The following is a 27,108-nucleotide window of genomic DNA, read 5'->3' as shown; positions in this document are numbered from 1 at the left end:
TAGCTCCCCATCTGTAAAATAAGGAGAACTGATTCTCACAAAACCCCTGTGAGGAACTAGCTAATAAAGTTTGTGAAGTGTTTTGAGAGCTACCGGTGAAAAGCAATATCTAGAACCCAGGTATTATTACTATTCAAGGCTCCTTGGACAGTTCATGTGTATATTAAAATGAATATGCTTCTCTGATATATTTAGGCTAGGATTTTCAAAGGCACCTAAGAAAGTCAGGCACTCAAATCTCATTCAATTTCAAAGGGTGGTAGGAACAACATTTTTCAAAACATCTAAGTGATTTATGAGACTAAGTCCCATTTTCAAATGAAATGTCAGAATTTCCCACAGGACAGAAACTCAGAATCTTGCTCAGCTCTGACTTTGAATTAGCTTTCATCCAGGTGCTGGAGTGAGAAAAGTCAGAGGTTGCAACTGTATGGAGCGCCTTGTAATGTGATCTTGCAAATCTGAGTTACACAGTGTTAAACTTGCCAAGTTTTTCCTGGGAAACCACAAAGGAATGCCTTGGTAGGGTACTGGCTGGACTGGCAACTAGCATTCCAGCCTAAGTAAGGGACAGCATGTAGCTGAGCTGACCCAAAAGTGGGACAGCGAGTGAATTATGACTATTAGTTATATTTCTATTGGTTCTCTCCCTTGCTCTATGGAGGAAGTAAACTATGCCAGCCTTCTTCCAGGGGCCATTTACTTCCCCGTCAATGCCAGCTCAACTGCAAAACCCATATAGAGTGTTGCAATGTGGGTAGTCCATGCAGATGAGTAAGGGGACTCTTTAAACTTCTTCTCTGAGCAAGTATGCAGCCGTGATTGAGATGGCTGTAGCCAATAAGTAGAACACAATGCTGTTAGAGCAACTAAAACAATTTACTGATGTTTTCTGGAATTATTTGTTTTCTCAAATTCCAGGTATTTTTAAGTTGCAAGCATAAACTTGTGAGACACAACTTTCACTTTTGTTTCTTGTTGAAGTTTGTGGTCAAACTGGTCTCAAACGTATGATTATATTTTCAAGTGACTAGTGAAATTAAGTACATTAAAAAAAAGGTGCTTTGTTGGAGACACATTAAATTACTAATCACATGTCAAAATGGAGGTAATGCAGATTACTTGCTGACCTAGCATTTACTCATGCTGCATCAGTGACTTTTGTGTAGTATGGTATAAAGTTATCTTGTGATACCATCTCTTGGCATTAACAATGAACTCTTCTCTTACTAGAGAGACAAATAGAGGCCGAGTGCCTTTTCAGCACTGCTGGAGATACGGTCACAGATAAAAGAACATATTAACTGCCTGAAAATGTTGGAAGACTCATCATCAAAATAAATCATAACAGGTTTTAATACTCTTTTGAAAGAGAGGGGCGGAAGCCAGGGCATGGAGACCTTGAAATGGAAGGATAGTGTTTTGATTTACTTGGGTGACTATTTTCCTGGTGGTACATCTTTACCATCAGTGTAAATTGTTTATTAGGGAGTGACGATCATTTTTTTGTAGACCTTATTTAAGATTATGAAGAGATTGTTCCATGCTTGGCAGTGTCTGTTACATAAAGTTGTGTCTCCATCCTCTGGTTGTTCGATATTGCACTGCTTCATTTTGAAGTGTAAAATACCCTAAATATAAACTCTGCATTTTTCCTATCCAGGCCCTGAAGTTATCCTCAACTCTAGAGCACAATTCAGAAAATCTTCCTCTTTTTTTCATTAATCCATTTTTTCCCCATTCCTCTTTTAAATTTTCCTGTACTAGGCTTTTGAATTCCTGTTTAGTTAAGGATATTTCTACATCAGTCATCCATTTATTACAGTGTTTTGATTGCTTTGTCTGTCATTTCATTCCCTGTTATCCCAATATGTGCTGGGATCCAAGATAATGCTACATGTATCCCCATCTGTACTAACTCTGTTATTAAAAATATCATTTCATTGATTAAACCACTTACACATACCGAGACATTGCCATAAAGCCTGAGATTGAATCTGAAAAAATAACCGCCATGTTGTACATCTGGGATCTAATTGAATACTAGCGTAATTGTTATTAATTCAGCTGTCATGACAGCTAAAAAATCAGATGTACTAATTCCAAATTTTGGTATACAATATACTGTTCCTATTCTTCCTGCTTTTTGTTTGTTTGTTTTTTTTGGACCCATCTGTTTATATTTGATAAAACCAGTGCCACTTTTCATCCATATACTGGTACACTTCATTTTTAATAACTACCTTTTTTATCAGTAGTGGGCATAGAGGTGTTGTAATAAACACACTGCATGCAACTCATAGTGGCTGGGTTTGTATTAAATCTAATTTTTTAAGTTATGATTTTGATGCTGACCTAAAAGCTTGGCAGACATAGTCAATAAATGGTGATTTAAGCATCTGTTAGCTTTCACCGGTGTTTCTTATCCACCTCTCCCAGCCCCCCTTCCCTCAGTGGCAGAAAGACTCTTAAACTGCTTAATCTTTCCTTTACACTTATCTTTAATATAGTTTATATGATCTTTCCAGTATAACTTAGTATCAAATATGACCCCTAGGAATGTAAACTTTTAACTATATATTTTTGTTCTCCATACACACATAGCTCACATTCCTTTGTAACTTTCCTTTTTGTAAAGAATAGTAATTTGGTTTTGGCAATGGTGAACATGAAACCCCTTGCATTTCTGCAGGCAGAGTTCTCTTGTAACACTTTATTGATTCTCTCTTCTGTAGTCGTCCTGCTCCTAACACATAGAGCACAATCATTTGTGAATAAAGTGACACCTACCCTGGCATTTATTTGTTTTAGGAGATCATTAATTATAATATTAAATAATATCAGGCAGATAACACTTCCCTGTAATATACCACTTTTAATGTTCCCAACTCTGACTTGCATGGGCCTTTTTACTCAAAAAAGTCTCTAATTCACCCATGCATTTTTCCTTGTATTCCTAGTGCACCTAGATTGGTATAACAATATATCTTTCCATAGTATGTCATTCGCCTTTTATATATTTAGAAAGACAACTATCATGAAACCTTTGTGCCTCATATTTTTTTGTATTTCAGTTTCTAACTGAACAATGTGACCAATGGTACATCTTCCTCTTCCGAAAGCATTCTTCAGTGTCTATAATGCCATAGTTTTCCACTGCTTCCTACAACCTTGAAATCCTTCTTTTATGAGTCATCCCATTGGGATGCACCCTTAAATCAGCCACCCAGCTCCTCCTCAGCTGGGTTTAATCTTAAATTTGGTCTGGGCCACCCTTCGGGTGCAACTGGATGCACTAATTACTCTCTGGGTCAGTTAATTTGGTCTCTGCCACCGTGGGGTATACACCCCACCACACTGACAACATGCCACATGTACACCTAATGAGAGCATGTCATGCAAGAAGCATGCAAGGATATGGCTGGGGGTAAAATGCTTTTATCCTGAGGTTTTCCTGTGCATCTATTAAATTGTTAACTATTTTCATAACAATATTTAGAGCTCAGTTTTTTAAAAAATTTCCAGTATTGCCAACTCTCATGATTTTCTCATGACTCTAGCCGTTTGGGGGTATTTTATAATCTGCTTCATGGAAACATGGTGAAAGGAACCAACTCATGATTTTTATCATGATTGGAGGATTTGGGGGTGTATTTTATGTATTTTATCTAAAAAAAGGCATCAACTCATGAATTTTCCCTTATTCAAAATGGCCACCAATTCCTAGTACTGTCAAGGGGGCTAAAGCCAGAATGATGGTCACCATTTCCCAACAACCTATCTGCATGTGGAAGTGAGGCTGTCCTTAATAAAGTTGTCTGCCACTTCCTACTCTTTTCAATGAGATTAAAGCTATGCCCACAGACAAAATGATTGCCATTATAGGAGTCAGGGGGCCAGGTAGGACACAGAGATTGTGTGGAACAGCAGAGACACTGTGACTGGGGAGAGAGAGGAAGCAGACACTGCAGAGAGCAGAAGGCAGATTTAGGGTTGTAGGGACATGTGGGGCAGGAGAAAGAATGAGGGTACTGCAGTAGACAGTGATGGGGTGGTAGATGGAGGGATCAGATGGCAGCTCTCCTAGCCTGGGGGTAGAGGTGGTTAAGGAAAATCCCGTTGCAATAATTTGGCCAACAGATTTATCCTGGAGAGGAACCCAAATGACAGTCACCCTCAGTGGCTTCAGCCAAATCCTGAACACCACAAGTACTCCTGTTCTTTTTACCAAATCGGATGTGAGACATAGGGCTTGTCTTCTCGTACAGCTACTTTGCTGACAGGAGAAGTTCTTGAAAGGCAGTAGCTATGTTGACAGGAGAAGCTCTCTCATTGACAATGCGCTGTCTGCATGGAAGGTTAGGTCGGTATAACTACGTCTCTCGGGGGTGTGGATTTTTCACAGCCATGAGCAATGTGGTTATACCAGGGGTCGGCAACCTCTGGCATGCGGCTCGCCAGGGTAAGCACCCTGGCAGGCTGGGGCAGTTTGTTTACCTGCCGTGTTAGCAGGTTTGGCCGATCGCAGTTCTCACTGGCCACAGTTCGCCATCCCAGGCCAATGGGGGCTGTGGGAAGTGGCGCGGATTGAGGGATGTGCTGGCGGCAGCTTCTCACAGCCTCCATTGGCCTTGAGCAGCGAACCACGGCCAGTGGGAGCCACGATCGGCCGAACCTGCGGATGCAGCAAGTAAACAAACTGGCCCGGCCCATCAGGGTGCTTACCCTGGTGAGCTGCATGCAAGAGGTTGCTGACTCCTGTCCTAAACAGACCAATGGTGGTACATGCTTGCCAGATCTTGGCACTGCTGATAAGACCATGTCCTGTGCCTGTATTTCTCCAGCAGTGAGCTTGCAAGTAAAAGTCAATACCAGAAAGAGAAGCTGCATTTCCTATCTTTGCTGGGGGAGTTTCTCTCTGCTTTTGTGAAAGTTTGTCTTGTGTCTTTACACTTGAACAGCAACAGTGATAACAACAGCTCCAGCGAACATTGACTAGCTTTTCTCTTTTCCCCCTCAAAAAAGAACAGTTAGGCCATCTTAACCCAGGGTATTTTCAGTCTAAGGATTCTCTACTGTTGAAAGGAATAGGGATCAAGGAATTTTATTAAAATAAAAGCCTTATTTCATACTTTACATTTCAAAAGCTCTAACTGATTTTTCCTTTTATTTTTTTGTATCTCTAATAAAAGGTTAAAAGATTTTTAATTTTTATGTTTGCTATGGTACTGAGTAGGCCAAGGTCTCCGTACTTAGAATCTCAAACCTTTTAAAAAATAATTACTGTTGTACAGTAACAGGGCCATGTTAACATCACTGACTTTCTGGACCCATTTGTTCCATCAAAATTAGTATAACAGTTGCCTCTGAATAGCTGGGGGAATGCAATGTTGCCATCTCTCACAAACTGGTAGTGAATCATAAGATTTTTGCAACTGCAAAAGGAGCTCCTTCAATGACACAAGAAGCTCTTCTGAGACCATGATTTTTAGGGCTGTGCATGTGGACACAGACCTGTCTTACCACTGAGCCCTACCTTCATGTATAGCCATATAGCTGAGAAAGTGTCCGAGGGCAGCAGGAGAGAGGGAAGTCAGAGAAGTGGTGCTGCTGGGTTCTACATAGAGAAGTCCTGGGCAGCAGGAGACAGGCAAGTAATAGGGAATGGATGGCAGTTTCCCTCTCTTAGGGGTGAAGCGAGGGTAAATGGAGTGTCCATCTAAACAACCAGAAAAAGAGATGAGGTCTTAGTTTCAGGTGAAAAGACAACCTTGAATGCAAACATCACTCATACATCTCAGAAGAATAGCGTGGAGTTAAAAAATATCAAAAGATAATATAAAAAAAGTTTCTATTTTTTTAAATCATGGTTTTTGAGGGTCTGACTCTTGATGTTTGATCTCTTGAGGTTCGTAATATTGACACACTCAAGAGCCATGAAAACTGACTGTAAAAATGGCACTCTACTCAATAGATCTGTTCCTTCAGAGTCCTCTCTCATTATTGTACTAGCAAAAATAAGTTGTTACAGCTTTTTAATCCTATTAATTATTGTTGTTATATTTATTTGTATCACTAAGAAGCCCTAGATACTTAGTATTCCATCGTGTTAGGCACACTGCGCTCACAGAACAAAAGATGGGGTCTCTGTCCCAAAGAGTTTACAATCTAAGTATATTGATATTTGTATGCATTTGCTTACTTTACCATCTTTGATTGCTCATGCAAGTGACCACTCTTGAAAATGGAAAAAATGTGGAATTTTGTTGTTTTGACGCCTTATGGGGTTTTCTTTTCATACTTTATTATAGGAGTGAAATTCTTACACTATGCTGGTGTTCAAAGAGATGACCTTTAAAAATGTTTTTTCTCTGATAAGCTAAACACAGAGCAAAAATGTGCTTCTTTATAACTCTGAAAGCCATATTTTATGTCTTCCCTCTATTGAAAAGAGTTGAATGTTGACAAATGTGCAAGTTACAGGTTGATTAATTTTCAGCTGATGCATGGAAGTTATATTACTTGAAACTATATTAAATGAGATGGTGAAATATGTTACAAATGTCAAATCTGAGGAGGGATTGTATTTCATATACTATAGGAATAGTTCACACTAATAAATTCTAGAAAAGTTATGACTATAGGGTGTTCTTGGATGGACATTCCAATAATTTTGAAACTTGGTATTTTAGACTTCATGTTAATTTTAGCATTAATAAACCATTATATATTGCTTTCAAAGTCCTGAAGCTGAATTTTTATATCATAATTCAAAATACAGTTTATCTGGGAATCGAAACCTAGACATCAAATCATGAAGAATAAATTATATTTCTTGTTTAATTCAGAATTTGCAACTTGATTATTTTAAAGTAAAAATATTGTTACTGATTTACATGACAATTCTCAGTCTTGAATGTATATGTATATAAACTTTAGGCTCTTCATCCTATCTGTATTCTTTCCCATCAATTTTGTAAATCTTAGCAAAAATGGCAAAAAAAAATCTACGGATTAATAGATGTAGTACCATGTTGCCTATTTACACATACAGTTATTTTATTTGAATTCTTGCAGTCTTTCATCATATTTCTTAGAAATAATGTATATCTTTGGAAAGATCAAGTCTAGGAAATGGATCCATGTTCCATTTTCATTTGCTGATTTCACTATTATACATAGGTGCCATGTACTATGCACACCAATAGACCTACATTCACTGGCAAAGTCATGATGTATGTGGCGGAGTTGCACTGAATTATGTGGCAAACTGGGAATGGTGGCAATATTTATTCTGTATGTAATCATTTAATAACTATTTTACTGAACAATTATAAAAGGAATATTAATATCTAGATTCTTTCTCTCTAGCAGTCACCACACTTTCAGTTTTTGATCAGTTTTGGTACTGATAATACATAGCAGTTGTCACAGGAAAAGTTGGGAATTTTGATATGTACACACATGACAGCTGGGGCTTTTGTCAACTGAAAATGGAGACTGGGGGATTTTGGGGTTCAGCAAATGAGCTAGAAATGTATGCTAAAATGATCAACATGAAATCATGTTGACAATTAAGTTGTCATTGTCATGTTTCAATATAACAACACATTGCTTTGAATAAAATAGCTGACTCATTTCAAAGCCATTGTTGCTGACTTTGGAGGTCAAGCATGTTTATACTTTTCCATATTTCCATGGTTGTCTGTACAAACATGAGAGCTAGAGCCAGTTTATTTAAAATATTAAAAGCTCAGATTAAGGAACACAACTTTGCAGCAAGGTCTAAAAATTGATCTTGTCAGAACACAGTATCCTATTCATAGCATGCAATTTACAGTGCCTGTACTAGCAGGGATTGAATTTACCCAATGAAACTGCTTTTAAAAACTATGCTAGTATTTTGATCTTTTGTTTTTGTTCCTAGTCAGTGCTGGATTCAGGAAGTGATTTGCTATCTAAACCTGGTAGTCTGAGTGTGTTTGACTCAGAAGCAAGTATTGAGACACTAAGGCCCTGATTCCCATATAGACTAAGGCAGTTTTACTCTAGCTGTGTAAAAGGGGCCTTATAGTTGGCATGGCTATAATTTAGAGGTCTAAAGTGGTCCTAGTGAGAAAGAGAACCCAGCTGCAAGAGTCTATCTGGCAGGAGTGGGGTCTGGGACAGCAAGAACAACAAGTGCATTGATGAGCTGGGAGGAAGTGTCTGTTTGGGAAGGGACATTTAAAAGACAATTACATTTCTGAAGGTCAAGGGAAGAATGTCAATGTATTGGGATGAAAGGATCAGAAGAAGAGTCCATGAGGATGGGGACTGATAATTTTCATAGTTATGAGGAAAAGTTTTATACCTACAGGGTCCATTGTTTTAAACCACCTTTTCTACTTTTTGTTCCACATTCTGTTCCTGTCTATATGTGAAAATGAATTAATTTGGTGCATGATTCTACAAACTCTTAAGCATGTGACAAACTTTATTCATGGTAGAAGTCCTATTGACTTTAATGGATCTACTCACTCTGAGGAAAGTTACTGACATATAAAATGTTTGCAAGAATAGGTCCTTGATGCATGGTCTCTCTTAAAATATCTTTTTTTATTTATTTAAACTTGTTCAAATAGCTTCAGAAACTGGCATTATTGTGTTTTCCATCAGATATACATTTTCAATATTACTGGAAAGATAATATGGAAATGAAAAAAAAATGATATTATTCAAACTGTAGCTACAATAGTCCCGTATGTTCAGCTGCTACTTCTCTGACTTTTATGTCCAGTGCAATGTTTTTGCTTTTTTTCCCCCCATACCTTCACTTCCCAATGATTGAATCATGAATCCCTTATTCTTAAATAGCCAGGTTTTTCAGCTATCTGGTACACTGCATATAATTTTTGGATAGATTGAATGAAATAATTTCACTGTACCCTAAAACATCAGAAACCCAGTACAGAGATTATAGAACATATAAGAACAAATTGCTTGTGCCTGTTTAAAAGTGGTGGAAGTGCTATACTGGCAGAATGTGGGCAGGGCCAGCTCTGGCTTTTTTGCCGCCCCAAGCTAAAAAAAAAAAAAAAAAAGCAGACCTGCGAGGTGGCTGGAGCATCAAAGCAAAAAAAACCAAACAAACCTGAGGACGGTCATAGCGGCAGAGAATAAAAACCCTTGCAGGGCGATGGGAGTGTGGGTTCAGGGGGACTCCTGGCACTGCAGATGTGCCCCGGACAGCAAGGGAGAGGGGAAGGGAGCAGGGCGGGAGAGAGAAGGGGGCGGCCAGGGCTTCCGCTGCACTGTCTGCCGGTATTGCTCTGCGCCGCTCCAGTTGGCGGGGAGGGAAGGATGTGGGCTGCCCTGCCGGGCTTGCTGCAGATCTGGCACCAGCTGGGGTAGATGGAGGGTGCAGCCTGCTCCCAGCAGGGCGCTCCCCTCCTCCACACCGCCGCCCCCTACAAGGCAGCCAGAGCAGCGAACCAAAAAGAAAAAAGAAAAAAACCTGCGGTGCGGCCGAAGCAGTGAAGAAAAAAAAAAAGGGAATCAAGGGAATGCTGCCCCTTAGAATCTGCCGCCCCAAGCACAAGCTTGCTCAGCTGGTGCCTGGAGTTAGCCCTGCATATGGGTTAGGGTAAATTTCCTTCTACCAGTGTTTTGTCACTAACACCATAATGTCATCTTAGTGCTTTGAAATCGGCAGCCACCCCAGGGCACCTTCACCTTGGATCTCTCCCATTCTGTTCAGACTTACCACTCCAATTGTCTCCTGAAATATCTTCCTTGAATTAATACCACCAATGCCAACACAAAATGCCAAAACGACAACAAAACAAACAAAAATATAACCTCGCTTTCCCCAAAAAATCCTCCCTCTTCCTCCTTGCCCCTTCACATCGTTCAAAAGGTATGAGGAGGACGGTAGTCCCTGGAAAGAAGTAGAGGAGCAATTCCTAGAGTTTCAGGAATTGCCATTCTGTCTCGTTGTTAGGTAGGCTGCACACAAGTGTGTGTGTTACTCCTTACTCCCCACCCCACACATGCCGCTCATCTGTGTAAAGGCCAGGTAGAATCTCACCGTTAGTAATAAGGGTTTGTCTATACTAGAAAGTTTTACTGCTTTAACTATAGCGGTATATTTAAAGCTGTTTAATTCTAGTGTTGACACAAGTATATCTGTGTAAAAGTACCAGTATAGCTTATTCCCACACAGGGAGGGGAATAAAAGTATCAATTTATAGTGATATAAAGATGATTTATACTATCTTTATACCATAATAACTGCATCCACAGTACGGCCTTTACCAGTAGATCTATTTTGCTAAGAAATCCCCAACCAAAATAGTTATACCATTAAAACCTTTAAGTGGAGATATGGCCTAAAATTTATCATGACTCACTTTACAAATGTATAACTGTGTAGTATTTCACTAATATATTGTGTAAATTATCTAAATTTAAGTGGCATTCCTACCACAAATTGTTAGCCTATTTTTGTAGAAAAGCCACTATAATTGATAAAATTTGTACATTGCATGTGTTTCATAACTGCTTCATTCTGCTTTACTGTTACTAAATACTTCTTATCTTTTGCTATATATGTTGCATTATTTAAAAGTCCTTGACATATTTACTGCTTGTAGAGAACTAATTCAAAAACAAAATTGCTTTTAACATGCTTTGATTTTTATTTTATTTTTTAAGTTCAATTATTTATAGACTAATTTTCAGTTTGCTGTCTCCTGGATGGCAATGTGAAAAGTTCATAAATCTGGCTATATGACACTTTCCTCCTCATACGCAGGGGTATTGACATTTCTTGGTGGACTGACAGTAAATCATAACTCCCTAGGCTGCTTGTTAACTTTTAGAAGTTGATGTAGTAACTTATAAGTTTGGTCTCTCTTGGTTGGCAATGAATTCTGTTTATGGATACAACAGCGTATAAAGAAAGTACTCAAGACTGTAATAAATATTGCCTCAAAGATTAAATTTATCCATGGCACACGTGAACCATAATCATCACAGTGTTGCTATTTTCTCTCCATGTGGCATCCACATGACACTTCAAAGGCTTTAAGGATCAGCGTATTTTTCACACCAGATGAATTGTATTTTCATTTCAGGCAATGTCATTATCAGACCTGTGGACAGCCATCAATCACCTTATGATCTCAAAGTCATGGATCACAGCCGTTAGGATCTTACTAGATTGTGGTAAAGAAAAAAACACTGAACTTCTTTGAAGGAGATGACATTTTACCTGTAGAAAGATAATACAGTAAAGGAAGCTATCAACAATAAATGGACCAAGAATACACTTTTGAAACAAAATCTAACAGAAGATGAAAGCAAACCTGCAGTAAACAATATAGGGTACTGGGTGCTCTCTTATTTATTTAAGTGTTTATTTTTTTTCTTACTTAACACAATTGAAAGCTTTTGGTAAACACCTAGCGGGATTAAGCCATCTGTTACTTTATCTACTGCTGCTACACAGCAATACCAATATCTTTGAACTGTTAAAAATCACAAGCATAATTCACTTATTCTTGCAATTGTTTGTGAATACTTGTATGTGGACAGCTGACTTAATAGCTGTAATCTAAGGCAGACATTAATGAGTTTTGTATTATTCTATCTGCCTTGAAAATACTGTTGTGGTAAAGCAAAAAGTCACCACAGGGGGTGTACTCTGAGATTAGTGTTACATATCTTAGTCAAACACCGGTTGGTTGTATGTACAATGTACAACCCAGAGTAGATTGATTCTGATTAGAGAATGGCTGATTAGTTTGAAATTTCTCCCTCGTCCCCACAACATTTATTTTAACAAGCAGGGGGTGGAGCGGAGAGAGAAGAGGGAGGAAGGGGGATGCTGACTTTTTTGGCCATGATGGCGTAACCTCTCACACAGGAAACAGACACCACTACTGCAGTCCTGACAGTGCGAAATGGGGTGCATAAAGCACACACCAGTGACAAAGGGGTTAAAGATCTGCTGTGGCCAAGGCTGCCTCCATTCCACAGTCCTATCAATCATGTCACAGGTGGAATAAGGGTTTAAAAAGCACGGCGTTTCACTCAATTGCTGGGCATATCTGGGAGAAATCAGACAGCAGCTCTATAGCTCCCAAGAGGAATTCTTGGAAGACATCAGGGAAATTGCCCTCCAGAATGTCATATTGGTCCTACAAAGAAATAGTAGACTCCAGCATACTCAGTGGGCAGGATAGGATTGGCAAGCCCCAAAGTAAGCAGCCAAGAAGAAGTACCATTATTCTCAACCCCTCCCAAGTTAGGGAATCAGGGAACTATACTGAAAGGACTAGGGGAATAAGAGTCAGAGCCCCATCTCCTTCAAATGCAGCCAGGATATTCAGCTGTGAGACTCCATATTAGTGCAGATGGGGATGTCCTACAGGTTGTGCAGCACTCAGGCAGCAGGAGGTGTCTGTTAGTAACCAACAGGGACATAGGGATTTTGGAGAGGGGTGAGGGCTAATGTGTCCCTGTGGCTGGGCAAAGACTCACTGGTACCTCCTGCTGGTCATCCAAAGAATTAGTTCTTTCCAGCCCAGAGCTCCCTCTGTGGGTTGGTGTCTTGCCTGCCACTGTCCCCATGTCCTCCTAGACCCCGGTGCCCTTTGCCATGGGGTTCTGCCCACTGCAGCACCCCCTCACTCTGGGTATCCCCTCCCAGGGGAACCCCCAACCCTGACCTTGCCTCAGTGGCTACTGCCAGTCTCCATTTAGCCCCCACTCACTGGGGCAGATGGCAGTCTGTAAACCACTCATCATCAGGAAGGGAACAAGGAAGGGTTGGACTAGCTGCCTATGCCTATTCCTGGGCTGGCCCTCTGCAGTCCTAGTACCCTTTTGTGGGCCCAAAAGCCTGGGGCTTTGCTAGGCTTGAGCTCCCCAGCTCCTTCTGCCCTTCCCCAGCACTGCTCCATCCTAGGTACCCTCCTAAGCTTCCCAGGCAGCCAGATCCTTCTCTCTCTAGGGAGCTAGAGAGAGTGTGTCCTTCAGTCTCTGGCCCTCAGCCCTCTTATAGGGCCAGCTGTGGCCTGATTGGGGCATGGGCCCACCTGTGGCTGCTTCTCCCACTCATCCTAGCACAGGGGTAGGCAACCTCTGGTACATGGCTTGCCAGGGTAAGCAACCTGGCCGGCCGGGTCAGTTTGTTTACCTGCCGCATCGGCAGGTTCGGCGGACCACACCTCCCACTGGCCACAGTTCACCGTCCCAGGCCAATGTGGGTAGAGGGAAATGGCGCGGGCTGAGGGATGAGCTGGCCACAGCTTCCCACCACCCTCATTAGCCTGGGAGGGCAAACCACGGCCAGGTAAACAAAGTGGCCTGGCCCGCCAGGATGCTTACCTTGGTGAACCACGTGCCAGAGGATGCCGACCCCTGTCCTAGCATTTCTCCACCACAGCCCTCTCCAGGGCTGCTTTAACCCCCTCAGGGCCAGAGCAGGGTGACTACCCCACTACAGTCCCTAAATCATGAAAGAGTAGAAAGGAGCATCTGGGTGAATGAGTTCCTACAAACTACAGGCTGGGGACTGACTGACTAAGTAGCAATTCTGCAGAAAAGGACCTGGGGATTACAGTGGATGAGAAGCTGGACATGAGTCAGCAGTGTGCCCTTGTTGCCAAGAAGGCTAACAGCATATTGGGCTGTATTAGTAGGAGCATTGCCAGCAGATCGAGGGAAGTGATTATTCCCCTCTATTCGGCACTGGTGAGGCCACATCTGGAGTATTGCTTCCAGTTTTGGGCCCCCCACTACAGAAAGGACATGGACAAATTGGAGAGAGCCCAGCGGAGGGCAACAAAAATGATTGGGGGCTGGGGCACATGACTTACGAGGAGAGGCTGAAGAAACTGGGCTTGTTTAGTCTGCAGAAGAGAAGAGTGAGGGGGGATTTGATAGCAGCTCTTAACTATCTGAATGAGGGTTCCAAAGAGGATGGAGTTCAGCTGTTCTCAGTGGTGGCAGATGACAGAACTAGAAGCAATGGTCTCATTGCTTCTAGGGGGAGGTCTAGGTTTAGTATTAGGAAACACTATTTCACTAGGAGTGTGACGAAGCATATGCATGGGTTACCTAGGGAGTTGGTGGAATCTCCATCCTTAGAGGTTTTTAAGGCCCAGCTTGACAAAGCCCTGACGGGGATGATTTATTTGATTTATTTTGTGTTGGTCCTGCTTTTTTATTGAGGGTTGGTCTAGATGACATCCTGAGGTTTCTTCCAACCCTAATCTTCTATGATTCTATTGAAATGATCACTTAATGCTGTTAGGATATTATTTTATTGTGTTAATGATTCTAGTGCACCTACAACCTGGACTAGGCATATTTTTTAAATTTTAAATCCAAATAAAATTAGTTAATTAATTGTAATCCTGTTGTTTGTTGTAATAGCCCCATTACTTGAAGAACTTCTCTGATCCCATAATTTTCTTGTGAAGGAGAGGGCTGCTCAGTTACAGCAACAGCAGTGACAGAGTTATATTTGCTTTGTAATTTAAAAAAGAGATCTCTCATAATGGTAAGAACAGCAAAATAGCTATACTAATGATTTGACATTCATCACAAGTTTGCTGCATCTGCCGTGGTAGTTGGCAGTCCACTTAAAACAAATCCCAGGTGGCCAGCAGTGCTGGACTCACCAGACAGTTAGTCATGGATATTAAATGATCATGAGAGCTACAGTACCATATAAATCTGTGGGTCATCATCTGCCATTGTACAGGTGCATGTTGTAGCACCATATATCACTGGAGTAGCATAAAGTTACACTCAGTGGTATATTTAGACCTTAAACATCTTTTGTGTCTCTTCATAAACAAATGGATTTATGTTGCTTTTTTTATGACTATTTTCTGAAAATGAAATGATGTGAGATTCAATCAGCAACTGAAAAAAACCACTCTGGACTTTGACATTTGTAGGTCACACATGTTTACATTAGAACTGCATAATTTCAGGTTTTGTTTTTTCAGATTTGCAAGGTGGAGACAATTAAAAAGAAGAGAGATAAAATATGCTGTGAAAGTCATTTAGCTAATTCATTCTTCTCCCCCCTAGTATATAAATAAATCAGGCTATTTAAAGAGTATATACAGTATTTTTGCATAAGGCATGATAACATGAACAGAAGTGTTTAAATGTTCCACTGGTACAAGCCTCAGCTGTTATGAGGTATGAAGTTGTTTAGAACCATTAAATATATGTAGCAATGGGCCATTCCCAGGCCATCTGGAAATACTTTAGAGCCAATCATGACCCTTGTTATGTGGTTGCTCAGTGATGTAAGGTAGTACAAGATGCCACCCTGCAATCCTCACTGAGCAGCATAGGGAAGAGAGCAGCCACCTCCAGGCCACTAGTCCCACTCCCACACATGTGGGTGGGAGAAGTGGGCAGACTGGTGACTCCTTTTCTTCCACCTCAGTGTGTCAGTGGCTGAGCTGGGATAGTGGAGAGACAGGAAGGGTGCACAGGGCACTTCACCCATGGAGTAAGGGGAAAGCAGGGACTAGGAATCAAATCGTGGCTCCCCAATTGTGATGTGTTCTCCCTAACTCAGTTTCTCTAAGCATCACAGAAAGCAAGGGGACCTGTTGCTGGCCACTTCCAGGGCACAGCACAGTGTCAGAACAGGTAGGGACTAGCCTTAGCCAGGCAGCACCGCTGACAGGACTTTTAATGGCCCGGTCGGCGGTGCTGACCAGAGCCACCATGACCCAGTGCCTTATATTCTGTGACCCAGTACTGGGTCGCCACTCGCAGTTTGAAAACCACTGCTCTACAGATTAGAACAAGGATCTTGAAATAGTCTGCCTATTCCACAGCTGCTCTGTGTGGAACATAGCTAACTATTGCGATGTGGTCCTGTTAGTTTGCCTTACTCAGCAGTAGGATGCTGCATCTTGAAATGAACAGTAAAGTTGCCAGGTAGCGTTAATGGTCAGCCCAAAATAGAGTACTTTGCTCTAACATGCAATATCATCTGAAGGTGACAAAATCACGGATCAGTGTGTGTGGGTCTGCATCCAACAAAAAAGGGGCAAGTATCCTGGCCAGATGACAATGGAAAAAGCATGTGGCCACTACTGTTGCCTGCAAAGCCATGAGTAGCAATCTCCAGTAAGACTGAAATTGTATACCACCTTGATGATGAAGGAACCTTCTATAGCAGATGATGAGGTCACAATGTCACCCATTCTCTCAAACATATTTCCCTCAATCGGCCAATATCTCCTTTGTCTTACCCAGATTTGAGCTATATCAAGCTATTTCTCTCCCAGGACCATATTTCTCTCAGGTATTAGTACAGAAAAGCAATTGAACTTTCCATTTTTGATGAATAGAAGGTCTGGTATCATTAGCACATTGATAGCACTACTTAGGCTGAAACTTTTAATTTTGTGTCTAAATATATTAGTTTTTTGCCAAAATATTTTTTTTCACTGAAATAGTTTTGTTTAGTGCTGAAAACTTTGATTTTTGCAGAAAGCTCAAAGCTCAAAAATGTAATCAGTTTATTGTCCATTTATTATGTTATTAAGTGTTATGGTCAACTCAGATGATATTTCATATATAATCAATGTATGATAAGTAGATTTAAGTTGTAGGATTTGGTACATAAGTGAAGCCTAGCTGGAATGCAAGGCCTACAGGTTGAGGCCTGTAAGATTTTTAGCTTAGCCACAATAGGCTGTAGGCTTAAGAAGGCATGACATGAGTGCGTGACCTAGGAATAACTCTATGCCAGTAAGGTTACAAGATTACTGTAAAAGAAGTGTCAATAGGTGATCTTATGGAAAAGGAGCTTAGTTACTGTAGCTGGAGGTTCTTTGTATGGTCCCTATCTGTATTACACACGTGCATGCTCATGCATGCCAAGCTCCTGAGTCTGGAAGTTTTTCCAAGCAGTATCCATTGACCCAGACATACGCAGTATCTTCCCTCATGCTCCTGACTGAGAATGTAAGGGGAGGTGTGGGTCAACACCTCTCCATTCAATAGGGCACAAGCAGAGGAGAAGGAGGGCAGGTTGTGGAATACAGATAGGAAACATACATCTCAAGGAACCTCCAGTTACAGGAAGTAACCTCCTCCTCTTCTTCAAGTTCTGGTCCCTATGTGTATTCTACATGTGGGTGATTTGCGAGCAGTGACCAGTGAGGCGGTAGGTGTGAGGAAGCTGGTAGCAGAGCTGCTTTCAATATAGCCATTTCTTACTGCTGTATCTGCAGCTGCCACTCGAGGCAGGGCTTAGTGTGCTGTAAATATGTGGACACCAAGTTGGACACCAATCACCAAGCTGTGGCTTTGCAAATGTCCTGCAATGAGATGTCTCATACGGCTGCCATGGAGGCTGCTTGCGCTTGCATGGAGTGAGCTGTAATACTACCAGGAGGAGAAGGTTTTCTATTTTATAGCATTCTAGTATGCATACCAAGACCCACTCTGAAATTCTCTGTGAGGTTATGGGTTGGCTCCTTGACTTGTCTGCTATGGGTACAAAGAGTCTCAGAGATTTCTTAATGGGTTTGAGTCTCTGCAGGCAGAACACCAGGGTGCATCTGACATTGAGGGAGTGCACTTTCTTGTACTCAGGAGAAGCATAAAGTTTTGGAAAAAATACAAGTAAGTGAATTATTTTATTGATGTGGGAGGAATTTTGGGTGTAGCCAGAGGGAGACTTTTTCTTTATGGAATAGGGTTTAAGGCAGGTGTGTCATCAAGGCCATGAGTTCACTGACTCTTCTAGCCAAACTGATGGCCTCTAAGAACATCACTTTATGGACAGGTGGGTCATGGCACTGGAGGAAGAAAGGTTCTAATTACTGCTAGGAGAACACAAAGCAAGCTAAGAGCTAGACTTGATGTCTTTAGGGCAAGGAGGTAGTCAAATATAAACGGAATGCCCAGTGTATCAAGGGAATGGTGGTGCACCACACCCAAGCCAAGAAGTGACACCAGTTAACCTGGTAGCATGTTCTGATTGAAACTTTTCTTCTTTTCTGCTTTGGTTAAAGACGTCCTGGACGAACGCAGAGCATGAACATTCTATTTCTGATGGTAGTATGAAGGATAGGTGGAAGGTGGCCATGGTCTGAATGGCTTTTTTGATGTTTTCTCCTGGGGACTGGAATTAAATCCCCAGGGACCTCATGGTAGATCTTGTGTCCTTCAGGAAATGCAGAGACTTGTCCATCTTTTAATCAAACAGTTTGACCTCACTGTAGGGGATGTCCTGAATGGTATTTTGGACTCTCCTGGGAAGCCTGATGACTGGAGCCAAGAGACTCTATGCATGACCAGCGCTGTGGCTGAGGATCAGGATGTAATATCTGTCACATACACCATGGCCTGGAGAGCCACCTTTGCCATTGTCATAAACAGTTAGTTAAGGGTTAAGGTTTTTTTCTACCTGTAAAGGGTTAACAAGCAGTACCTGTGAACACCTGACCAGAGAACCAATCAGGGACAAGATATTTTCAAATCCCTGTGGAGGGAAGTTTTTTTCTGTTCTTTTTTTTTTTTTGGAGCATCTCTCTTGGGAGTTAAGGGAGTCCAGACATCTTAATCAAGTCCCTCCCAGGTTTCTGCAATAAATTCTTCTATTCAAGCTAGTGATTATTAGCAAGGAACTAGTATTCTTATACTTTTATTTCTGTATTTGCAATTCTGTGTTTTGCTATAGAATTTCTTTAATTCTGTACTGTTATTGCTTTTACTGAGAAAGAAGGGAGGGGAAATTCTCTCCAGAGATTGATAAGTTTAGAGCCTGTGTATTGTTCCATCTTGGTATTACAGAGACAGTTACTTTCTTTTTATTCTTTAATAAATCTTTTCTGTTAAGGACTTGGTTGATCTTTCCTTGGGTGAATTCTCAGGGAAAGGGGAGGAGGGAGGAGGAAGGCATCCCTCTGTAGTTGAATCCCGGTATCGCTCCTAGGAAAAGGGAGGGGGGAGGAAGCAGGGGGGAATGGTTTATTTCTCCTAGGTGTAAGAACTCCAGGGAGCTGGGGCTCTTGGGATCCCCAAGGATTTTGAGGAAGGACTGTGTCCCAATACACGTACATTATTGGGTGGTGGCAGCTTTTACCAGATCTAAACTAGGATTTTAGTTTAGAGGAGTCCATGCAGGTCCCCATTTTGGAACCCAACAGCTCTAAGTGGGGGCGAGACCTATGACAGCCATCACTCTCCCTTCATCCTCCAAGGATGGAAATGGGGCCTGAGCTTCCATAGGGAGTTTGTATTTAAACTCTGCCAGCTGGTATAGATATTAAAATCATATTTATCCAGCAGTGCCTGGTAGCTGACTATATGAAACCGAAGACCTTCCTGCACAGTAGATACAGGCTCTTTGACTCTTTATCCAGCGGGGTGGATTTCTGCAGGTGTTGTCAAGCTCTTTTCACAGCTGCACATACCACCTGTGAGTTAGAGGCAGGGTGTGTAAAGAAATATTGGCCCCTTTGGCCAGCACAAAACCGTGTCTCTCAGCTTGTTTTGAGGTAGGGGCACACAGTGCTCGTGTGTCAAACTGTTCTGGCTGGTTCCAGTATGGTCTCATTTATTGGAAGGGCCACCCTGGATGGTCTCTGTGTCTGTAAGATGTTCAGGAGAAGATGTTGGTCATCTTGGCCTTCTTCCAGTGGGATTTTGAAGTCATCCACTCTTGTGAGTAGATCTTGATATTGCTGGTGATCATCCAGCGGAGAGGGTGGTAACGCTATGACTCCAGTGTTCAGTGATGAGGAGGCTCCAGTCTGATCCGGCAGTATTGGTGCTGCATCTTTTTCCTCATTCACCAACAGAACTGACTGACAAGAGGGGGAAGAGCAATAGGACTCTTATGATGGTTCCGGACATCTGCTATAAGGATCCCAGGGGCCTCAGTACTTCCAGAAGGAGGAAAACTATCAGCTGCAGTGGTTCCAATAGGAATCAATATTGGATGTCACCAGACACCAGAGGGACTCGGTTCATCTGTAGGAGCTGGCCTATCTCCATATTGCCAAAGCGGTACTGATGGTGCATCCAGACCTACACTTATGGATAGGACTGGCCTGCCCTGGTACTGCTGTCACCATTGGGATCAGCACATCCCTTTTCTTTTTCACCTAATCCTGGGGGTCTTCAGTGCTAGTTCCATGGGCTCCATAAGCAATGTATTACCCAACCTGGAATGGCTCAAGGAGACCACATTTTTCTTGTGGGTAGTCCTCTGTGGGAATCTGCCCTTACGCCCATGACAGTGTTTCTTGGGCTTCGGTGCCCGTGACTCCATTCCATGTCTCATGCTCAGAGGCTGGTTGGCTCAGACCAATGTACAAGGGGGTATCCTGGGCCCAGATCAGAGTGGGGGCCCCGTGGCCTCTTGCAATAGATGTTTCTTCAGCCTGAGCTCTTGGGCCTCTCTGGTTCTGCAAATGAAGAACTTACAGATACTGCACTTTGCAGAGATATGTGCCTCATTCAGAACACCACTGATGTTCATTGCTGATGGAAAAGGAATGAGGGCAGGAGATGCAGTTCTTGAAGCCTGGGGACCTGGGCATAGTTCATGGGACAAAGGATCTCCCCAACTTGACTCTGTGTGTGTGTCTGGGGTGGGGGGGTTTACTAATCTATATTATATTGTGTATAACTAGGATTTCTAAACAACATTATACCTCTTGTATCAAATATTTACAATAACTTTTTTAAGAGCTTGCAAGAGTGAAGGAGGACAGGATTCCAACTGAGGCCATGTGGCGGTAAAAAGCAACTGGAGAGGCATTGACCTGCACTGCTCCTTATTATAGCATTGGTCATGAGCATGAGGGAAGACATTGTGCATGTGCAGGTTAATAGACACTGCTTGGAAAAACTTCAAGACTCAGGCACATGTCATGCATATGAACCCAAGTGTGGAATACACACATGGGCCAGCACTCAAAGAAGAAAAATAGATTGCAATAGACTGCAGTGTATTGTCCAAGATCACGAGAAACCTGATTGTAGCATCACGGAATGTCCTACTCTGACCTCAGGTTACTATGGGTATGTTGTCCATAGATGTTAATGAGAATAAGAGGAACTAAGAAACAACCTATGAAAAACTGGGCACCCCAAAATGCATAGGGTGTGGAAATACAGCTAAGGAAAAGAGGGTTGAAACAGTATATTCAGAAGATGTTAAATGTGGACAGAACAACAACATAAAAAGATTCCCTGATTGGATAAAAGTGGGAAGACCCCAACGGAAAGTCCAGCAGGGACCATCCCTCTCTCGATGATTGTTTGTTTGAGAAATCCATTAGACCCTATAATACCCTTAAATATGTGAGTATGACTAGAGCCTTAGTCATTGCATGGGCTTTTGTAGGATTTATATATGGATGGGTAATTGTAACTTTACTTATTGCTTTAATAAAACTTGTAGTACAGAGAAGACTTTATACTTGTCATTGCTTCTGTGATCAATATCCTTGGTCTTCATGTGTTCCTGGAGTCTCCAAATTTGAGAAACGCACCAGGAAATGATTTTCACTCTGATCTTGAAACTGTAGCAACAGGAGCTGAACCCGTGGTAGTTTAATACAAAATTACTAAATTCCCATTAAAAATTTAGATGAAAATGAATCCCCCCCACCTTTTTTGGGGTAAAATTCCTGAAGAAACATTTCAGACCAATTCTGCAATCTCTATATTGGAGGTACAACACTGAATCTGAACCAAAATATAAAGAATTTCAGCATGTTTAATACCTATTTGACAAATAATATTGTCCTTGTCCAACTAACCTGAATTTAATTCTAATATAACATATATTATATGATGTATATCACATATATCAAATGGGTTCTAGAAAGACTCTGCCAAAAAAACCCGTTGATTTAACACAGTATTTGAGATGACTAAATATTGAAAATTTGTTGGGGAACCCCACATCATTCCTCAGAGGTGAAGGTTGAAAAAATGAGATAATTTTGTTCCTCTTTACACTCAATCAGAGGTGAAAGTGAGCTGGTGTGGTATGGTACGGTGTACCGGCAAGAGCCAGTATGCTGTGTCGGACTGGACTGGCTTCCAAGGCGGTGATTTAAAAGGCCCAGGGCTCCAGTCGTTGCGGGGAGCCCCGGGCCCTTTAAAGCCCCGCTGGAGCTCCAGCAGCTGGGATCAGGCAGGGATTTAAAGGGCCCAGTGCTCTAGCCACTGCGGGGAGCCCCGGGCCCTTTAAAGCCCCTCTGGAGCTCCGGCAGCCGAGCTCCTGTGGTGATGTAAAGGGCACGGAGCTCCACAGAAGCTGGAGCCCCAAGCCCTTTAAATCTTGAAAGGCCGCACCTCTTCTGGTTTGAGACCATACCTCTTCTGGTTGAGGCCATGCCCCCACTCAGGACTCCAGTGTACCGGTAAGTCCTTTGAGTTACTTTCACCCCTGCACCCAATGCTTGTCGCATTGCAGATGGCTGATTCTCAAAGAAAAAACAATTCTGCTTATCCTCAGAAAAATTACTTTTGCAAAGGCCACTGATAACTGCTTCTTGTGGTGCTGATTGAGGAGAAAGAAGGGCTGGTGGACTAGTAAGAGCTGCAGAAACTATAGTAAAGTGTTTTTATAACAGTACAGTACAAAACATATCTATTGAAATCCAATCAAATTCAGTATAATAAGTGGCAGGAATAGAGAAACTAGTATTCTGCCAGCCATGCAGGGCTAAAGTTGATATTTGAGAACACTAACAAGTCTCTCATGGTGTGTGTAATAATATATTTTATAATCTCATACCGGCATCTGTAAGAGTGTATATTTAGAAAGCATGTTGTCAGCCACAGTAAACAGGATGTTGCCATTATAGAACACACAGAAGAACATGCTATTTTTGTCATGTTACCAATATGTGACAATCAAATAAAATTAAACAATATGGACCTGGTATAAACATGTGTTTGGATGAATGTGCTTCATACAAAACAAGGAGTATTCTTGATTTTATCTTAAGGTGCACTTAATGGATACCAGACTGAGCTTCTCTTAAAAGATTAAATACAACTAATTGAAAAGAGTGCAGTTCCTTACTGTTGTCTCAGTATGCTTCAATTTACTAGCATAGGCAGGATGGCATTATGAACAAATTCACAGTGGGGTAGCAGTCCTATTCCCTAATAGCTGACTTGTGTATTTGTACCAGAGTTAGAGCTTTCAAAATAAGCAAAATTTCACATCAAAGGGAATGAATGGAAAAAATGACATTTAAAAAGACAATGGAAAAATAGATTTGATCTGTACTTGCACTGATATTCTGCCAGTTAAGTTGATCCACAAAAATGACTTGTAGATATGCAGTGTTTTGTTTTCTGATTACGTGGAGAAGATGATTTGGGAAATAGCTTAGTTAGTCCTGAACTGAGAAGTATTAGAGAGAGTTACATTGGTGATCATTTCAGATTTGAGGGAGGGAAATATTTAGTGACCAGGACCACATAGTAATTTCATCTGCTGACAGTCCATTAGTGTGATATTTGGGCCCTACTAAATAAAGTTGCTATGTGCTCTGTGGAGCCAAGATCATGCCTTCCTTTGTGTTTGGAGAGTGAAGCCTCTAAGGACATTTAGGGTGCTACTACCTTCTAATTAAATCAATTAATTACTACTAACAGTGGGACACCTGCAAATGATATGTACCAATATATTTTGAGGGTCGCTTACTGAACATCATTCCTAAATCTGAATAGCTTGAAAAGCTATTTCTTCATTTTTTCAATATTCTGTTTAATTGTACATAATATTTTAATATATCTGTAGGCTTTTAAGATATCATGGATGTCACATGCTACATATTATGACTGTTCAGAAGTTCATGGTAATAGATCCCAGATTTTCTTGCTCCGGTAGTGTAAATTCCTAACATTTCTGTTAAGGCGAATCTCTATTAACTATTAGCAGTAAAGTACCTCTGACACATAAATGAGCTGTTCTGATCCTAATCAGCAGAGGACAGCAATACCTAGACATGCTAGCTGGTTCATGGTATAATACTGCAGCAGCACTGAAAACCTTTGGGGGAAAATAATTGCCTTAACTTTGGAAAACTTCCTTTGGATGCCTTCCTTTCATAATGATAATATCTGATTTCCCCAGCTTTGTCAAAGAGGTGTTCTTAAACTGATAAATTTAATACAACTTTCATTTGGAATGGAATATGCACTTAAAGTTTTAATAGAGTGTGATGCAACAAGCAAATGTATCTTGTAGTAATTACACACTTTCATAAGGGGCTGTAACAGATGCATCTAAACAATCAAACTGCAAAGCTCATAACATTATTTTTACATTAAACAGTAACAGATTCAACTATAATATGTTAATTTGTTTGTACATTTGTTTCCTTTGGTGCTTGTCTCAAACTAGTCAGAATGCAACATCCTGAAGTTCTGAAATAGTCAATAATGTTGTTTCCTTGCATTTATACATGAAGGGTCCTTTATGTATTCAACAAAGTATGTTAAGACTGGAGGTGGACCTTAATCAGAACCCTCTATCTGAACACCCTGAAGTTTGTGGTATTTCAATTCCAGATCCAAATCTATGATTGGCTCCCTTTTATATTAGGCTATATCAAACATGGGTCTGCATTTCTACCAATCTGAAGAAAATTTAAATCGGCATCTGTACTTTGCTGCTCAGACCTTTCACTTATTACGATGATCAGGTTTGCTAAATATCCAGAAGTATTCAAGGTAGTGTATGTGTGTGTTACAAAACAGCTCATAAGAAAGGGGAGTGGGTGGTGGTGTGAACTGTTAGTGTGGCTTGGTTTCCCAGAATATAGAAACTTCTGATTGATGGGCAGGACAGCTGATAACCTGGCTAATTTGGCTGGCTAGCTTATCATACTTTTCAGGCTTCACAGTGTTGAATTTGGTAGGTGACTGCTTTTCATTCTAACTGTAGAAAATGTGAATCATGAAGACAGGTTGATTAGGAATTAAATCAGTATATTCAATGTATTTAATTTAATAAAAACTTCATGTTTGTTTTCACTACCTTCTCCCCAAGAAAAACAAATTTATTTTACTTATGCTTAATCTGGTAGAGAGTATTCTGGTCCACAATACTACAGGTCTCCTAATTTTATTATTTCAAAATATGGCACTTCTAAGAGTGCAATGACTCTCACCCCAAACTCTCCCAGTACTGCATCCCAGTGTCAGCTTTGGTATGAGTGTTAATAGATTCCTCATATAAACATGTAAAAGATATATGTCTACATATCACAGTAATTAGGTATACGTACACATTTCTCAGCTTTCAAAATTCATAATATAAAAAAAAAATTTCAGTGATGCTATAATGATCTGCACAAGCTGAGAATTTGACCTTGAAAAACACAGGGCCTGAATTTCAGCTCCTGATCTGCATGTATGAACATAAAAAAAATAATACCCTCAAGACAACAGATTTTTGTAGACACAGGAAACATCTAATCTACATGGATTTCAGTAAGGCATGTAATACAATTCCACATGGAAAAGTATTAGTTAAATTGGAGAAGATGGAGTTTAATATGAGAATTGAAAGGTGGATAAGAAATTGGTTAAAGAGGACACTATAGTGGGTCATACTGAAAGGTGAACTGTCAGGCTAGAGGGAGGTTACTAGTGGAGATTGATCTTAAGACCAATCTTATTAAACATTTTTATCAATGAGCTTGAGAGAGGTTATTCAGGGATTTATCTTAAGACCTATCTTATTAAACATTTTTATCAATGACCTTGGCACAATAAGTGGGAGTATGTTAATAAAATTTGCCTTAATAAAATTTGACACTAAGTTGGGAGGCATTGACAATATGGAGGAGGACCTGAATATCTTACAAGAAGGTCTGGATAGCCTTGAAAACTGGACTAATAGAAATGGAATTAAATTTAATAATGTAAAATGCAAGGCCATGCATTTAGGAACTAACAAGAATTTTTGTTATAAGCTGGGAATTTATCAGTTGAAAGAGTTACAGGAGGAGAAAGACTTAGGTGTATCGATTGAGCACAGGCTGACTATGATCTGTCAATATGATGCGGCTGTGAAAAAGTCTAATGTAGTCCTAATATGCATCAGGAAAAGTATTTCCAGCAGAGATAGGGAAGTATTGCTATCATTGTACAAGGCACCCATAAGACCTCATCTGGAATACTGTGTGCAGTTTTGGTATCCCATGTTTAAGAAAGTTGGATTCAAACTGGAACAGGTGAAGAGAAGGGCAACTAGGATGATCAGAGAAATGGAAAACCTACCTTAAGAGAGGCTATTCAAAGTGCTTGACTTGTTTGTACTAACCAAAAGTAGGCTGAGGGGAAACACGTTTGCTTTCTATAAATACATCAGATGGATAAATACCAGGGAGGGGGAGGAGTTATTTAAGATAAGTGCTAATGTTGACGCAAGAATAAATTGATATAAACTGTTGATCAGTAAGTTTAGACTTGAAATTAGACAAAGGTTTCTAACTATCACAGGAGTGAAGTTCAGGAACAGCCATCCAAGGGTAGTAGTGGGAGCAAAAAACCTAACTGGAATCAAGACTGAGCTTGGTAAGTTTATGGAGGGGATGGTCTGATGAGACTGCCTACAATGGCATATAGCGAATCTGCAACTGCTAGCAGCAAATATCTCCAAAAGCCAATTATGGGGCACTTGATGAGGAGGGCTCTGAGTTATTACAGATAATTCCTTTCTAGGTTTCTGGCTGGTGGGTCTTGCTCTCATGCTCAGGGTCTAACTGATTACAATATTTGGGGTCAGGAAGGAATTTTCCCTCAGGTCAGATTGGGAAAGACGCTGTGGGTTTTTTGCCTTTCTCTGCAGCATGAGGCATGGGTCACTTGCAGGTTTAAACTGGTGTAAATGGAGGATTCCTTGTAACTTGCAATCTTTAAATCATGATTTGAGGAATTCAGTAATTCATCCAGAGATTATGGGTCTATTACAAGGAGTATATTGGTGGGTTGGTGAGGTTCTATTTCCTGCAATATACAGGAGGTCAGACTAGATGATCATGATGGTCCATTCTGGCCTTAAAGTCTATGACTGTGAGTCAA

Source organism: Mauremys reevesii, linkage group 1 (genome assembly GCF_016161935.1).
Source record: "Mauremys reevesii isolate NIE-2019 linkage group 1, ASM1616193v1, whole genome shotgun sequence".
Classification (NCBI taxonomy): domain Eukaryota; kingdom Metazoa; phylum Chordata; order Testudines; family Geoemydidae; genus Mauremys; species Mauremys reevesii.
The sequence above is the reverse complement of the archived record's forward strand: the minus strand, read 5'-3'. Positions refer to the sequence as shown.